This window comes from Lissotriton vulgaris, chromosome 4_1, assembly GCF_964263255.1.
Source record: "Lissotriton vulgaris chromosome 4_1, aLisVul1.2, whole genome shotgun sequence".
NCBI classification, from domain to species: Eukaryota; Metazoa; Chordata; class Amphibia; order Caudata; family Salamandridae; genus Lissotriton; species Lissotriton vulgaris.
The window spans coordinates 413096-430168 of NC_141691.1; the positions used below are offsets into that span (position 1 = coordinate 413096).

General features: G+C 45.5%; 1 protein-coding gene and 1 pseudogene across 1 annotated transcript in view; both read left to right on the forward strand.

Annotated features, from left to right (window-relative positions):
* Positions 1-17073, forward strand: part of LOC147718178 (baculoviral IAP repeat-containing protein 5.1-like) — a 103648-nt gene that overhangs the window by 15621 nt on the left and 70954 nt on the right. The window lies entirely within an intron of this gene.
* On the forward strand, positions 1520-5376 carry LOC147718179 (uncharacterized; annotated as a pseudogene).

Sequence of the window (17073 nt, forward strand, 5' to 3'; positions counted from 1 at the left end):
GGACGCCCCGTTGCTGGGGCAGCTGTGCGCTTTACAAGTATACTACATTTACTTGTTTTTATTAGTCCGAGGAAGACCGTGAGGTTTAAACTCAGGAGAGTAATGCAGGCCTCTGAAGCCCCTGGAGTGTGGAGGGTGGGGGGCTAGCCCACAGGTTCCTTCCAACTCTTCAGGGCCCCCATTCAGCCCATGGCCAATGAATGCCTGTGCGTTATGAGAGACTCAGCCCCTCTTCACATTCTTGAGGGGGCCTCAACTGTTTGCATCACACCACCGCTTCAATGTGTTCAATCTGTGGGAGGCGACAGTGGACTGAGCCCTCCGCCTCCCACCACCAAAGATAAAAAGCCAAGAAGCCACTCTACACAAAGTTTCCTAAAAAGCAGAATACATTGCTTTGTAGATGTGCCTAGAATGTTTGTTTTTGGCGCACGCATACTTCAGAGATTATGGCGCCTTCTAATTGATTTTGAGTTTGACTTTGTTTATAACCGTGAAGCGGTTCATGTCATGGAGACCATTTACAGGCAGTTCAGCTAGTCCGGGCCTTACATTTTTCTTTTTTAGGTTGAGCATTCGAGACCTCTTGTATATACTTTAGAATTCTTAGAGAATTCAGTCCTGGCTGAAAGCGCTGCGTGTTGGTAATTTTTTCTGAGCTCTATTTTAAATTTATCTTAATTTTACCTGTAACTGTCAAGGGGTGTTAAGAAAGTATTACTGCTGCAAAAAAGGGACAAGGAAGTGAATATAACTTGGAGGGGGTTAATGGGACATCGAATTTGTAATTACTACTTTTAAATGTACCTTTTTAGCTGCTGGAGACTTCATGATATTGCCCTCTTACTCCCACAATAAAAAAACTAATTCACAAATGCACTCCGCTGCTTTAGCGGGAGTTGGGTAATACATCTCACCCCTGCGCCATCTTTGTTAGTGCTCTAGTGTTTCGCTTGCCTGCAACTGCCTTCCTATATAAGCAGGGCAATGCAGGCGCGCAGCGCTTGCGCGCAGCGACGTGCCGGAAATGGGCCAGGGATAAGCCCGTCTGCATCCGTCCACGCGCCGGCCTCGCCCAGTGCCAGGGAGGCTGCCGGTTTGATCCCTGCCAGATTAAACTACCCCAAGGAGGCCCTACTGAGTATAGGAAAGGGGATAAGGGGCGGGCCTCAAAAAGATCCTCCACAGACCTCTGCTATCATTGCCTGTGGCCTGTTTAATAGTAGATCTCTGGTCAAACACCATCAGGAGGTGTCGGGATTGTTGGAAGATATGGACCTGGATGCTCTCTTTATCACAGAGACTTGGACCAGTGCTGACTCCTCTGTTGAGTTGGGCTTTGCTTGCCCTGAAGGGTACAAGATGTTTCATAAACTCAGGTCCCAGGGAAGGGGGGGGGGGGGTCGGAGTCATATTTAAGGAGAGGTGGGCCTTTGCTCCCCTTCAGATCGATGAGTTCGCAGGGATAGAACTGCTGGGCTTCACCCTGCAGGAAACTAAAGGAAGGGTGCTAACCGGTATGGTTTGCTATAGGCCTCCAGGCCTAGATACGCGGTATCAGGCGTTGTTTGACATTATCACCGCCCTGGCCTTGAGCCACTCCAGACTGCTGCTCCTAGGTGATTTTACCCTATGGGACAATGGGACCCTAGGGAGTCATCTGAAGGACCTACAACATATATGTGAGAACTGCGGCCTTGATCAGCTGGTTTTGAAACCTACCCACTCAGGTGGACATGTGTTGGATCTTGTGTTTGCTAATCAGACTGAGACAGAGGTGACTGGCATACTACCCCAATGGTGGACTGACAACTCCCTAATCCACTTTAAGATCACTATATCCACGCGTGTAAATAAAAATGCCTGTCCTGCAACCTACCGAATGGAAAGAGACTGGTCCAAACTACCAAAAGATAAAACGGATCCTACCTTCACCAATCAGACACCCTTTGCTCCGGGTAATTCGGTGGGTCAGAATTACCTTGCCTACTGTAATTATATCACTAAAACCCTTGACAAACTTGTCCCCCTGAAAAAGATAAGTAATAGAGGGAAACCGTCAGCCCCCTGGTTCAGTGAGGAGCTGAAATTACTACATAATCAGTGTAGACAGGCAAAAAGGAAGTGGCGAAGGCTCTATCTAGAGTCAGATAAGAGACTGCTAAAGATAGCGCAGAATAAATATAAAGGGGCCATTGTCAAATCAAAAGCTCTTTTTTATGCCACTTCTATACTTCAATCACCGAACAGCACAGAAACTCTCTTTAATATTATAAGGGACCTCTCCAACACGGACTGCACGAGCAACAGGGTGGTTGCAACACAAAAGCTCTGTGACAATCTCTATCTTCTTTGAAGAAAAGATTGCCAAAATCGTGGGGGGACTTGTTCAGGATAAAGCCAGCAGTCAGGACACTCTCCTTTTGACTGTCGAGGAGGAACCATGGGCAGTATCCTCTATTGAGAGTTTTCAACCTCTCACAGAAGAGCTCTTTAACAGCCTTGCTCTTAGTGTATCTTCTGGCTCCCCCTTAGACCCCCTTCCTCATAAGATCTGGAAGGAGTATGGGCCAGAGCTATTTCCCTGGATGCGACTGATCTGTTGCCAGTCACTGGAGGAAGGAGTAGTGCCGGAGATATGGAAGCAGGTAATGGTAACTCCCCTACTTAAGAAACCCTCAATGGACCCAACTATCCCAGCTCATTTTAGGCCTATATCCCTCCTGCCCTGCCCTATAAAAATCCTGGAAAAGGCTGTTGGTAGATCTTTGTCGAGCTATCTTGAAGATAACCGCCTACTGGATAAGGATCAGTTTGGGTTCCGCGCAGGCCATGGGACAGAGACTGCGTTGGCTACCATGCTGGTTACACTGCGAATGCGAGCCGACAATGGTAATTCATCAATACTAGTTTTGTTGGATATGTCGGCCGCATTCGACACGGTAAGCCACACAGTCCTGCTAGGAAGACTGGAGAAACCGGGGCTGAAGGGCAAAGCTCTGACATGGCTACAATCATACCTGTCCGGTAGACAACAGGTAGTGACCATGACTCCGTATGCTTCTCCTAAATCCCTGGTTCACCATGGAGTGCCACAGGGCTCGGCAATCAGCCCTATCCTTTTTAACATATATTTGCGGCCTTTGATCCCCATTATAAAATCTTATGGGATCCACCTGATCAATTACGTTGACGACACCCAATTGGTGTTTTCCCTTGAAGGGAAACATGCAGTGTCTATGGACACATTCCAGGAATGCATGTGTCGGGTTTCTGGTTGGCTCAATGCAAATTCCCTACAATTTAACGAGTGGAAAAGAGAGATAGTCTAATGCTCGACTGCGAAATTGAATCAGCAGCCACAGTGTCAGCTTAGGCTCTCCCCGGGGGCTGATTTATGTGTCCCAGTTAAGACCGTGCGTAACCTGGGAGTACTGTTTGATGAAGATCTTCAAATGGTATCGCAAACTAACAAAACTATCAGCGTCTGCTTTGGTCTGCTAAAAGCACTTAGACAGATTCTCCCTCTTCTACCCGTCGAGACCAGGCCCCTGGTGGTAAGGAGTATATTCTTATGCAGACTGGATTACTTCAATTCCCTATATTTAGGTGCCCCCTCATATATCTTGCAGGGACTGCAGAGAGTCCAGACCTTCGCAGCCAAGCTGGCACTTAATAGACCACGTCGCTTCTCTACCTCAATGGCTCTGAGAGACCTCCATTGGCTGCCCGTGAGGGACAGAGTCACATTTAAATCACTGTGTATTGTCTATAGAGCACTGCACAGTACGGGCCCCCTCCCAATGCAGGAGAGATTTACATGGTACAAGCCCACTAGGCCTCTTCGCTCCTCTAGTCTGAGTCTAGCAACAACTACCAGATTCAAGAGAGCCAGGATGGGAGGTAGGGCTTTTTGCACAGTAGCGTCCCGGCTGTGGAATGAGCTGCCCCAGAAAATCAGGCAAGCCAACTCCCTGATCGGTTTTAGAAGGAGCCTAAAGACCTGGCTATTTGCCAACATCTGAGATTTCAGTACCCACTATTCAGCCCTGCCATCGGCCGGCTCCATCTGATTAGGTTCTCTCAAAAAGCGCCAGGATACCCGTAGGGTGGCAGTTGCGCTATACAAGAACTATATACAATACAATACAATACTTATATACAGGGCTTTAAGTTGGGGGGGAAAAAAAGAACTGGGGGTGCTTCAAAAGGGGCGTAGCAAATTTCTTAAATGGGTGTGGCCTATCCGAGTAGGGGTGTGGTCTAAATCAAGATAAATAGCATTGTGTGTTTAAGAAAATCATAAAGTCGTATCCAGCAAAGGATAATAAAATAGGCAAAAAAGTATATTTATTAAGTATAAGCCATAAAATACCAAACACTTAAAAAAAATTGCTATTTCCAAACTTAGGATTTAAAAACCATCTTCACTAAAGGATGTGTTAATAAATTCTGAGTAAAGACAGAGGCGCAAGTAGAGCCTAATTTCAGAGGGGGGGGCTAAAAAAAAATTCAGGGGGGGCTGAATCTTTAAGCGATAGTCAGAGTGGAGCTGCAGGGGCTCTTAGAAGGGGTGAGACAACAACAATTCTTCATCAATATGCAAATGGTCTTTTAAAGACCTCTGAAGTGCTAGGTGCAGCTGTGTGTGTGCCCGGGAAGCGTCTCATCCCGCGCTGCCACACACGATGGGAGGGGGGGCTGAAGCCCTTTGAGTCCAATGGGTGTTGCGCGCCTGAGTTTAGGGATATCAGATTCCATATGTCTATCTTGCCGTTATGGGAAGATATGCAGGTAAACATGTCACACACCATTCCCCATGTTATCTTATGGGCAAGATAGCCTTTCAATAGTGAAAAACAAAATTGGCAGTATTTCACTATCAAGACATGTTACCAACACTAGTAACACCAAACAAAAAATGGGACGTCTGCTCACCCTACCTTTGAGGCCTGAAAATAGAGCCCTCTAGAGTCTCCTTTCGAGGCCCCCAAAAAAACTGGGGGGGGGGCTTAGCCCCCCACAGACCCCCCCCCACTTAAAGCCCTGCTTATATATGTATGTGGGCTCTGGAGATCAACCCTAGGACTTGTCTGCTTACACTTAGGGACATTTTTTCTGTTCAACTGCCTCTATTTGGCATGTGGTTTTAATGCCTGCTGTGTTGTCTTGGGACTAGCTATTGCTAACGTCTGGTAGTTTCGTTGTCATTTGGTTGCAGGCTCTGTATTGAAGAATGATGTATTTATGGTTTTCATCCTAACTAAATTTGAATGTGGAATGTGGTCTTTGAAGGACACGCTGCATCCCAGCGCCAGCAGCTGCTGTCTGAATGGGGGAGCTGCTGGCCTGTGTGTCATAAGTGAGGTTCCGTGACGGTTCCGTGACGACTTGAACCCGTGTTTTCAAGTTTGTCGGAAATACATAATATTGGTATCAGTGAACCGCAAATGATCCATTTAGTATATCCTAGTGTTTTCACTACGCTACGAGCAAGAGCACTCCTTCCATTGACATATTTCTGATCTACCCACGGCATCCATCTTAGATCATGGCCGCCATTTTGTGATTCTTGCCCTCACATACGCAATAGCCTCTGATCACTTCATTCACTTCATTTCGATTAAGGACACGTAACCTTAGCCGGAGATTCACCCCTTACTTGAACACGTGCACCTTAAACCAGATCACGTTGTAGCTGCATGACTCGACAAAGGCTGCCTCCTCTGCCCGAGGCCAGCCCTGCCAAACTGGTCTTCGTGTCCATTGTACCTGATCATGATTAGGCGGCTGAAGCCGGTAGCCTTGCCCATTTACAACCCACAAACATCCCTTATCCCGCTTTCCTATCTTCCACACCTGGCTCTGTTTCTTTCTTTCTGAATCTTTATTAGGGGGAGGTAACGAACTTTACGATGAGGCGGTCCGGGTCCTGAATGCAATATTGACAGGGAATTGTGACAAACTAGTGGGAACCCCTCTTTTCGCAATGTTTGGCCTCAGATATTATCGACGGTTCCTGTGTAACGCCAAATATTTATTGTTTTAGACACAAAGGTTTTGGGAATGTATTACATGTAAAGAATTTGCCCCTAGCATAAAAAACAGTATATAAGGAGCAGCCCTCTTTGTACAAATCGAACAGGCTCCTGATTACTGCCCGTGTGTAGTATCTGTGACTTCTGTGTCCCTGCAGTAATAAACCTTTGGTCTTTGACGCCACCATCGAGAAGCCCGTGTTTTTGTTCATTTGTGCACCAAGGCAGGTGGAACTCCGGGGTCTTTGGGTGTTGTACCCTGACACCTCTGGACGGAACCAAAAAGTCCAGAACTCCAATTGGCGCCCAACGTGGGGCGACGTCATTCGGTACCGGTCCAAAAGCCTGAAGAGTTCGAGAAGCTTCGTGTGAAGATTCCTGAGGGAGGCGCCCCACTTCATCGATCCCGGCATATCGCAAAAGTGGCCCGAAGTTCTCTTCCACGAGGGTTTCCCGTTCAGGACGGCTGCAGTGGGCCGTTGCCTTGACCGTCGCCCTGTCTTGGACCCGAAGAGGTGCAGTCCTTAGTACGGCGAAACGTGACGGGTTTCTCCTTGGTGACGTCTTCAGTGACTCAGTTAAGTATTTAGTGATAGCTAGCTGGTTACTTTGTGAGGATTGTTAAAAATCCTTGATCGGTTCTTGGTTTGGTTTTGTCAGATTATCACTGGTCTGGTTGTTCTAGTTACGATAATCTATTTGGTTTAGTTTGGGTATCGATACATCAGTTCGTTTTGGTAGGCCTAAGTTCTTGGTTCGAGTGCACATATTTGTTCCGTGTTTGTTTGTTTTGTGTTCCGGACTGAAAATGGTAAGTCGGAAAATGTTGTCTTGTTTTAGTTGCAACAGTGACTCACGATTGGAGGACTCTTGTCTGGTTCCTCCGATTGGGACTCCCCTATATGATTTATATTGCAAGTATGGTGTGGGTCCTATATCTTATAATGAGATATGGGTCCGTTATTGTAAGAAGGATGGTGTCCTTAGTTGGCCACTGCATGGTAGTTTTGAACCAGAGATTCTCGACAACTTGGAAGCGAAATTGTTTAAGAAGAAAGCCCGGCCGGCAATGTTTGATTCTTTCCGTTATTGGCGAAAAGAATCCAAACAGAGAGAAATGAAAAGGTTGAAGAAAGAACAGAAAGAACAAGAAGAGTTAACTCTAGAGCAAGCGACTAAACAGTTGCAGGCTAACGAGTGTGAGAAGGCTATAGATGTAGCTATTAGAGAGCATAATTTAGCGATTGACAAGTGCTATCCTGCCTTGCCATCGAAAATGGCTAAGATATTGGAGGATTCCGAAAACGATCCTCTGTTATCTTATCTGTTACGGTCACCTCCACCGTATGCACAAGGTGCTGCGGCTCCACTCGTCCCGAATGTTCAATTGCCGGTTGCTGGACAACCTGGTGCTCCTGCTCCTGTCCCTCAGAATCAAGTTCCCGTACCTCCTGTGATGAATGTGAATGTTCCTACAGCTCCTCCTCTTCCTACACTGCCAGCCTCTATACCTACTTCTGTACCCACTGTTCCCCAAACTATTTTCCTCGATACTCCTACTGTTCCGTCATCTATTCCTACCTCTACTGCATTCTCTACGTCTGCGAGTGTACTAACTCCGCTTTCTGTTCGTCGAAGAATCACTGATTCTGTTACTAATATGCTGTCTCCTATATATAAAACTTTAATCAAGACTCCTACTCCTGACTCTGTACAGAGACGGAGTCAGCTTCCAAGTACTGAGGAACGGGGAGTTTTAGATTCCACGGCTCTCAGATGGATTTCGAAGGGTAGAAGATATAGTACGAGAGATGTACTAGACACATTTATGCAGTGGGGGGAACCAACGCAACGGTACGTCTTTGAGATGTGCTCGTTGTTACGTGAAGAAATAGAAGAAGATGATGTTGAATCAGATTTGGAAGATTTAATTAGGATTCAAAAAGAGTTTGCTGCTGGAATGATAGTGGGTGAGAATATAAAGGAAGCGATGGAACTGATTTTAAGTTTTAGGAGTGATCCATCTCTTCGTTCGCCGAGAGATTTAGAAAAAGGTAAAATGAAGCCAAGTCGCCAATATCCTATGAGGGAGGTTCCTCCAATTTGGCGCGAAGCAATACAACGTGATGATAATGCAGTAATTGCAGCTGCTCCAGCACAGTTCCAACGAGTGTGGATACACATTCCATGGAAGCGAGCAGAAGTGTTAGCGGTGAAACAGGCTTTGCCAGATCCACGTAAGAATCCAGCCGGATATTACAAGGAATTAACACAGACAGTTGAGGCTTGTATAATGAACCTAGCCGACATTGATATGTTGTTTGGTAACGTAGTTCCGCAACCAGTGTGGGCTAAAATTCGTAGAGAGGATCATCAAGCTGCTTTAGGTGGTGATTGGGCAGCTATCACTGCAGCAGATGGTCAACAAATAGGTGGTGCAAAACCCGAACCTTTAATTGCTAATCTGCCAGGCAGAATAATTGATCTAATGAAGACTCTGATGCCAGCATGGAGTTCTGGACTTTTTGGTTCCGTCCAGAGGTGTCAGGGTACAACACCCAAAGACCCCGGAGTTCCACCTGCCTTGGTGCACAAATGAACAGAAACACGGGCTTCTCGATGATGGCGTCAAAGACCAAAGGTTTATTACTGCAGGGACACAGAAGTCATAGATACTACACACGGGCAGTAACCAGGAGCCTGTTCAATTTGTACAAAGTGGGTTGCTCCTTATATACAAAAAATTGTGCTCTAGGCAAATATTTCACATGTCGGTACATTCCCAAACCTTTGTGTCTCTAAACAATAAATATTTGGTGTTACACAGGAACCGTTGATAAAATCTGATACCAAACATCTACGAAGAGGGGTTCCCACTAGTTCATCACAATTCCCTGTCAATATTGTATTCAGGACCCGGACCGCCTCATCGTAAAGTTCGTTACCTCCCCCTAATAAAGGCCCAGAAGGAAAGGAGTAGAGCCAGGTGCAGAAGATAGGAAAGCGGGATAAGAGATGTTTGTGGGTTGTAAATGGGCAAGGCTACCGGCTTCGGCCGCCTAATCATGATCAGGTACAATGGACACGAAGACCAGTTTGGCAGGACTGGCCTCGGGCAGAGGAGGCAGCCTTTGTCGAGTCATGCAGCTACAGCGTGATCTGGTTTAAGGTGCACGTGTCATGTAAGAGGTGAATCTCCGGCTAAGGCTACGTGTCCTTAATCAAAGTGAAGTGAATGAAGTGATCCGAGGCTATTGCATATGTGAGGGCAAGGAAACACAAAATGGCGGTCACGATCTAAGATGGATGCCATGGGTAGATCAGAAATGTGTGAATAAAAGGAGTGCTCTTGCTCGTAGCGTAGCGAAAACACTAGGATATACTAAATGGATCATTTGCGGTTCACTGATACCAATTTCATGTATTTCCGACAAACTTAGAAACACGGGTTCAAGTCGTCATGAAACCGTCACGGAACCTTACGGAACCTCACGGAACCTCAGACCCTCCTTTTGCCCTTACATAGGCAATTACTCAGTCTATGTCAGAGTCTAGTTCTATGCTCATCAGGTCAGTGACATGCTGTTGTATCATCATCCTTTCTCGTGTCTTTTCTCCAAACGCAGGTGGTTTTCTGAGACAAGTCGCAGCACAAAGACTACACAGAGCAGGACCACACTGGATAATCAGACAACATGAGAATAGGAATACTAGGATGACACCAATGACCATTAGAACCTTCCATCCCCACGCTGAGATCAGAGTCCAAAACCACTCCATGAAGGACCAGTTACCCTTGTCTACATGTATGGAGTCTGAAATCTTGTGTAACTTAGAGATCGCCTCATAGACTGTTGGAGCATTATTAGGAATAAAGACACAGCAGCTCGATTGGATCATTCTGCATACCCCACCTCGGTCTGCAAGTATAACGTCTAGAACCATACGGTTCTGCAACGTCATGAGCCTATCCGCCTGAAGCTCAGCTGTCAGATTGCTAAGGGCACCAGCAGTTTCAGTGATAGTAGATTCAACTACCCGTGTTAGCTGACGTATGTTTCTACTATTGGCCATAGGTCCCCAGAACGGAAGGAAGCCTTTGAAGAAGTCTCCAGCTTCCTGACCAGCGGTATCTTCCTTGCTGAAGACACCTCTTGCTACTCTTGTTCTGTGGTAATCAGGTGAAGCAGTGTATGTCGGAGGCAATAATCGAGCAATATAACATGATCCGGAGAAGTCGGCAGGTAACCATGTATAAGCTCTGTCTCGACAAATGAAATAGGTACCCCTAGCAGTAAGAAAGGCAGGGGAAGAGTTAGCCGGAAACACATAAGTCTCTACGCACTCACTCCTCCCTAGCTGAGCTCTCGGATTTCTCCCATTACCTTGCAAACAGACCTGACCTCGGTGAGGTACGACCCAGATTGGAGTTGAGCTTTTACGCTTGCTTTCTCCTAAACTAAGGCGATACTCTGAAGTATTCCAACTTAAATATACTCGCAATTCGTCTCTAGGGTATGATGGAGTATTATTGACGTCCTTGATCATGTCAATAATTCCCTGGACTAAGGCTTTGTTGGCAGAGTTATATTTAGTGGAACGCGGTGGACGTGGAGGATAGGTTTCAAGGGCATAAGCAAAGATGGTTTGGAAGGCCTGAAATGATCCATTATAGCTGTAAGGCAAAACCAGATATGGAATACCTTTATCCATAGTGTGAGGTATCAAGCCACACACCCAGCAGTCTGTCGTGTTAACTACTAGTTGGTGTTGGTGCAAGAGCTGTACAAAAGTGTTGTTGGTGAACTCTGAGCGTCTGGCTTGCTCATGTTCTGGAAACGAGTGAAATGAGTGTATAGAAGAAACAGTAGAAATAGCAGGATCAAGGGGAGGTACTGTAGAAACTGGCACAAAAATCAAATTTACACCAAAAACGATTCCACCCACCAACGTTGCTAAAATAATCAAAAATGTAACGGCACATTGCATCAAGAAACATTTGCTGTGAAGAATTCTACTGAGTCTGTTTCTGCGAACGTAAATCACATTTTCTCGTTGCAGCGCAGGAAGCTCCATCTTCTACAATCCGCTCGCGACCACTGATGATGTGTACGTAGATGAAAATGCCTCTATCAGCCCTGGGAGTTCCCAGAACCAACAGAAAGATCGACCTTGTGTCAGACCCCTGCAGATTCAACTAGGCACACAGCCACGACCCTACGGCTACCCAGACGGCAAGGCAATTTTAAAAAACAATAAACAATAGCAAACTTCCTGGCTGAAGGCAAAAGTTCAATATATCAAAAATCACAATATGCAGTTGCCTGCTTTATTAGTCCTTTTTATGGCTTCTGAGATTGTATTTCTTCTTCGCTGGTACTGTCTGATCGGAAAATAGTGTATCACTAGCAGCTGTTGCAGAGTTTAAGTTCGCAGATAGCAAAGTTTCTTCTGATGCTGGAGACAAATGTTCAGTGTTCAAAGGAGTCTTTTCAGGAGGAGAGTCAGATTTCAAAGTGTCAGTAATCAAATCGGCATCGCTGAAAGGGACAAATTTCGGAGTGGTTTCAGCTTCGGAGGCACCAATTCCCTTCTTCACCCAGTCGTCGTAAGGCAGCGGTAAAGGAACACGCTTTACATGAGAAGCGTGGATCCAGTGCTTGCGACCAGCAACACGTACAGCTGTCCTCGTCGCCAGCAGGACCTGGAAGGGACCGATGTAGCGAGGCTGAAGATTCTTTGTCCTCGCAAAATTTCGGACCACCACGTGGTCGCCTGGTTTCAGCTGATGCCCTGGACTCTCCGGAGGTTTTGGCAAAGCATCAAAGACCTGTTGATGAATAAGACTCAATTTAGCAGTCAAGTCGTAAAGGTAGTCTATCAACATAGGATATTCAATGGAGCAGAACTGTTTAGGCCTCGGCACACCCCAGATATTTGCCGGACGGCCAAACACAATTTCATATGGAGAAAGTCCTATTCTAGAATGCACTGTTGCTCTCGTTGATAACAGGGCCAAAGGAAGCGCGTCTGGCCAAGCTAAACCTGTGGATGCTTGTATTTTGGCTATCTTAAGCTTCAGAGTGCCATTGTAACCCTCGACTAAACCAGCAGACTGGGGATGGTTCGCACTATGAAATTTTTGTTTCACTCCTAGACCAGCACACACACTCTGCATAACTTTCCCTATAAACTCACTTCCGTTATCTGACCATACAATCCGTGGCATTCCAAACCTAGGGAAAAATTCCTTGAGAAGAATTTTGGCAGTTGATAGAGCAGTGTTGTCCTTTAGTGGGTATGCTTCTATCCACCTGGAAAAAGCACAAACTACCACCAGGACGTACTTTAAATTGTTACAGCGTTCCATGTGAATGAAGTCTAACTGAATCACTTCGAAGGGGCAGGAAGGAGGAGCGAAATGTCCAGTTGGAGTTGGAGTTCCCTTGCCAGGATTATGCATCAAACACACCATGCAGTTTTTCACCACTCTCTCTGCACACTTACTGATTCCCTCATTCTTCCAGACCGGAGCCAACATCTTACATATCCCTTTAGAACTTATATGTGCAACTCCATGTGCCATCGTCACTACTGCAAGCACATACGCATCAGGCAACATCCAACGCTGCTGTTCTGTCAAATCAATCCAACATCCATTCGAGTCCAACTTGCCCGTACTTTCTCTCCATACACGTTTCTCTTCCTCAGTCGCTTCTTTCTGAATCTCTTTCACACTTTCCATAGTGTCCTCACACATTCCAGACTCAGCAATCCATCTTGCAGACGTAGCAACATACATTCTACTCATCGTGTCTCTAGCTGTCTGTTTAGCAATTTCATCAGCAAAGGCATTCCCACGACCAACATCATCCGTGATTGCTTTATGAGCACTGCACTTCACAATCGCAACTTCAGTCGGCAAGGTTAGAGATTCCAACAAGTCGTTAACTAGCTGACCATGTTGGATCTTAGTCCCATGGGACGTGATGAAACCTCTTTCTCTCCACAACCGGCCAAAACTATGGGCCACGCCAAATGCGTACTGACTATCTGTAAACACATTCACTCTCTTTCCCTTAGCTAAAACACACGCTCTCGTGAGAGCTATTAATTCTGCAGCTTGGGCAGAATTCTGACTCACTCTTGCAGTCTCCACAATCGTCTTCAAAGTCGTTACCGCATAAGCCGCAGTCACATCACCATTCTCCAATTTAAAACATGACCCGTCCACATACAGCGTACCATCTGGGTCAGACAGGGGAGTATCTTTTAAATCGATACGTCCTTTTGTCTCTTCCTCCGTTTTGAAATAACAGTCATGTGGCTCAGAATCACTCGACTCTTGATCAGTCGGCAACAGTGTTGCTGGATTCAATACATTACATCTTTTGATCTGAATATGACTCGCTAATAATGTCAGCTCGTAACCAGATAGTCTCGCACTAGTAAGGTGTTGTGTCTTCGTTCGGTTCATGAGTGTATCCACTGCATGAGGAACCATGACCACTAGCATATTGTTCATCACTAAACCAGCAGATTGTCGAATGGAAGCCGCAGCTGCCGCTGTAGCCCTCAAACAACTAGGTAATGCTCTGGCTACCGGATCTAATGTTGATGAAAAATACGCACAAGGGCGTTGTTTATCACCAAATTTCTGTGTCAGAACACTCAACGCGCAACCTTCTCTTTCGTGAACGTAGAGCGTGAATGGCTTGCTGTAATCAGGTGTACCTAATACAGGAGCTGAACATAGTGCTTTTCGTAATTCAGTAAAACTCTCTTGACACTCATCAGACCATGGCACCGGACTCGGAACATTTTTCCCAGTCAAAGCTACCAATGGTTTCGCTAAAAGAGAAAAATTTGGAATCCACTGCCTACAGTAAGAGGTAATACCTAGGAAGGCACGTACTTCTCTCTGTGTGCGTGGAACACTCATCTGCGTAATTGCTTTTATTCTTTCTGGGGTCAACTTCCTTCCCTCCTTTGACAAGAGATGACCTAGGTAGGTCACTTCTTGGCAGCAGTATTGCATCTTGGAAGGAGACACCTTATGATTCAAATTAGACAAATGGTGCAATAGGGAAATTGTAGCTGCTTTGCAAGTTTCCTTGTCATCGGCAGCCACTAGAAGATCGTCTACGTACTGTACTAGGGCAGAATTTGGAGGAAGGACAAAAGAATCTAACTGACTTTTTAAAGCTTGACTGTAAATGGATGGACTTTCACAATAGCCTTGTGGAGCGCGTTTAAATCTGAAACTTCGACCTCCTAGACAGAAGCCGAAAATATCCCTACTTTCTTCGGCTATCGGAATGCTGAAAAAGGCATTCTTCAAGTCGATGACTGAGAACCACGTAGCTGTAGCAGGAATCAACGTTAACAAGGCAGTAATGTCTGGCACTACAGGAAACTGCGGAATTACAATCTTATTAACTTCTCTAAGGTCTATGACAAACCTATAAACTGGAGGTTTTGTAGGGTCAGTTCGCTTCAGAATCGGTAAGACAGGACTGTTACAGACATTTACTCTAGTTTTCTCAACTACACCCTTCTTAATCAAATCTTGCACAATCGATAAAAGTGCACGCTCACCTTCACTCGAAATTTTATACTGGGGAATCCTTGGAAATTTTACATTTGCTTTCAAAGTAACTACATACGGTGGGATTTCTAGGAGACCTACATCATTAGGACCAGTCGCCCAAAGAGAATCAGGGAGTGAACGTAGCTCCGGCGGGAGTGCGTCCATTGACAAGTACATCGGAGAGGTGATATTTTTACCCAGTGTAAGCTGTACTCCTTCCGGAGAACAGTACAATGTCGCATATAGTCGTTTTAACAAATCTAAGCCAAGCAGATTTTCATTACAACCTGTCGTCAAAATCAGGGGTGCTTTTAATTGGCACGGTCCAACAGAAATAGACAAAGGACCAGATATCGGGTTGTACACAGGGGCGCCTGAGAAACCTACGGAAACATTTGTTGAGCCAGACAAAGGTGCGCCAGGGAGTTTCGCATGCATGATAGAACTTTTTGCGGCACCAGTATCCAACAGAAACGGTTCGACTACACCTGATGTTGCTACTGCGACATAAGGCCCACTCTGATCCACTGGAACTGATACTACTCCCTCTCTCTGTCCATGGCTGTCCTAGTACCCATTTTGTTGAAAACTCTCTTCTACTTCACAATAATCTTCAACAAGGTATTGCTGAGATCTATTTTGCTGAACAGATTGTCCATTTCTCTGATCAAAGTGATTGGAGGGACGATCATTCGTTTGTGGAGGCATAGCACCTCGTCCTCGTCCTCTAGAATTCTGCACAAAACCACCACGACCTCTCTGAGCTGCTGCTGCATTATTTTGCGCTAAGATCGGACATTCATTTTTATAGTGACCCTCTTTCTTGCAGTACGCACATTGATTCCATTGATATTGAGGTCTTGACGTATTATAATCTGTCCTTTGGTATGAGTTTTGCTGCGTATTAGTCTGATTCGTGCGAGGCGGATACGCCTGCTGCAAAAGAACTTTAGTTTTCAAATCTTTCGTTTTCTTTTCTGATTTTTCCTTTTCCTCTTTATCTCTGTTTTCATAGTACTGCGCAGTCGCAAGTATTTGCGCTGTCGTAGATACAGCCCACGCACTTTCTGAGTCTTTTAATTTATTGCATAATTCAGGTAACAAATTATGCACAAATTTATCTACAAACAATCTCTGTCCTCCTTCTGTACTCATGTCCTGACCACTATGATCCACAAAAGTCTCTTCGAACCTCGTGAAGAAGTCCGAGACACTTTCGTCTTTCTTCTGCCTGCATGCTGACAACTTGTCCCAATTAACACGTAATGCTGGCATCAGAGTCTTCATTAGATCAATTATTCTACCTGGCAGATTAGCGATCAAAGGTTCAGGTTTCGCACCACCTGTTTGTTGACCATCTGCTGCAGTGATAGCTGCCCAATCACCACCTAAAGCAGCCTGATGATCCTCTCTACGAATTTTAGCCCACACTGGTTGTGGAACTACATTACCAAATAACATATCAATGTCGGCTAAGTTCATTATACAAGCCTCAACTGTCTGTGTTAATTCCTTGTAATATCCGGCTGGATTCTTACGCGGATCTGGCAAGGCCTGTTTCACTGCTAATACTTCTGCTCGCTTCCATGGAATGTGTATCCACACTCGTTGGAACTGTGCTGGAGCAGCTACAATACCATTAACTGCATCAGCTTGCACTGCATCGCGCCAAATTGGAGGAACCTCCCTCATTGGATATTGGCGACTTAATTTCATTTTACCTTTTTCTAAATCTCTCGGTGAAAGAAGAGATGGATCATTCCTAAAACTTAAAATGAGTTCCATCGCTTGTTTTATTTTCTCACCCACTATCATTCCAGCAGCAAACTCCTTTTGAACCCTAATTAAATCTTCTAAATCTGATTCGACATCATCTTCTTCTATTTCCTCACGTAACAACGAACACATCTCATCAAAGACGTATCGCTGCGTTGGTTCTCCCCACTGCATAAATGTGTCTAACACATCCCTTGTACTATATCTTCTACTCTTCGAAATCCATCTGAGAGCCGTGGAGTCTAAAATTCCCCGTTCCTCAGTACTCGGAAGCTGACTCCGTCTCTGTACAGAGTCAGGAGTAGGAGTCTTAATCAAAGTTTTATATATAGGAGACAGCATATTAGTAACCGAATCAGTGATTCTTCGACGAACAGAAAGTGGAGTTAGTACACTCGCAGACATAGAGAATGCAGTAGAGGTAGGAATAGATGAGGAAATAGTCGGAGTATCGAGGAAAATAGTTTGAGGAGCAGTAGGTACAGAGGTAGGTATAGGGACTGGCAATGTAGGAAGAGGAGGAGCAGGAGCTGTAGGAACATTCACATTCACCACAGGAAATACAGGAGCTTGATTCTGAGGGATAGGAACAAGAACACCAGGTTGTCCAGCAACCGGCAATTGAACATTCGGGACAGGCGGAGCCGTAGCACCTTGTGCATACGGTGG